This window comes from Odontomachus brunneus, unplaced genomic scaffold (genome assembly GCF_010583005.1).
Source record: "Odontomachus brunneus isolate Ranch 3 - 2012 unplaced genomic scaffold, Obru_v1 Obru_scaffold_016, whole genome shotgun sequence".
Taxonomy (NCBI): Eukaryota; Metazoa; Arthropoda; class Insecta; order Hymenoptera; family Formicidae; genus Odontomachus; species Odontomachus brunneus.
In genome coordinates, this window is record NW_022639466.1 from 2,448,404 (window position 1) to 2,449,662 (window position 1,259).

The 1,259-nt window shown below is 30.6% G+C and overlaps 1 pseudogene; it reads right to left on the bottom strand.

Annotated features, from left to right (window-relative positions):
- The window catches only part of LOC116841534, a 2,942-nt pseudogene extending 1,959 nt beyond the window's left edge, over positions 1-983 (bottom strand).
- Between the last annotated feature and the right edge of the window lie 276 nt (positions 984-1,259).

Genomic DNA, 1,259 nt, shown 5'->3' on the forward strand with positions numbered 1-1,259 from the left:
ACATTTAACGAAAAATATCCTTTTCTATTACGATAAATTTCGTCAAGACCTTCGAATCTTGTATATGTTAATCGTATGTGTGTACAATCAATCGCACCATCAATTCCTGGTAAGCCTATCGCACCATTACCATATCCAAGAGTTCGGAATAGCATATGATTTTCAGTCATCCTTTCTTGCGAAGCAGGCATTTTTATAATTTTTCTAATTAGGCTAGCAAGTAAAACAGATACACTAAAAACAGTTCTGGATATTGTTGACTGCGACACTGCTATTGTGTCTCCAACAATAATCTAAAATATTGAAATTACATTATTTTATAATAGCCTTTAATCTAAAATATTTCTGTTTTTATAATTTAAGACATAAAGGATATGTATCATGCATCTAACCTGAAAACTTGCAGTCGCATAAAACCGTAAACATATTAATAACTGAAAAACAGGGGCAATAGGTAGACCACGATTGTTTACTTTCTGTAAATTCTCCTATATTTTTGGTAGTATTCTATACATCACCAAATTCTTAGAAAATCTGAATCTTTTTTTAAATTCAATGTCACTATAAAACTCAAATGGATTTTATCCGTCACGGATATATCGTTTTATAGCTCGTACTGCTATAATATCATTAATATCATAATATCATTAATTTCTTCAATGTCTTCTATATCTGGAAAATCCATTTCTTATTCGTTATAACAATTTTTTACACTTGCTTTCTAAAATAACCAATATACATAACCAATATTGGTTCAGCAGAGAAAGCAGCTTAGTAAGCGTTTTGTAACCATTATCTTAAGAGCACATCGGACTTGATTTAACGAAGACGATCTTATTTACTCTCCATTACATCATAAAAGACGACCTTAAATATAAGATTCGTCTATGAATAAATGCCTTAGTACATAATATTAAGATTGCTCTTAAGTTTTGACTATGAAACTACTCGTTATCTTAAGACTGTTCTTAAAACGATCTTATTTGAAGATAATCTTTATCAAGTATATGCTTAAGGCGCGACTTTAACGATATTTTAAGTCGCAACTGTGAAACTAGGTGACATCTTAAGATCGTTCTTAAGATAATGTTATATATAAGATCCGACTATGAATACCGCCCATACTCTTCCATAAAGATATAATGCACAACGCATGAGAAAATAGACCAATCAGAGTCCTTCATTTTCATATATTATGGCAATAGAAATAAAAACTGATTGGTCAATTTTCTTATGCGTTATGCATTATGCCTTTATGC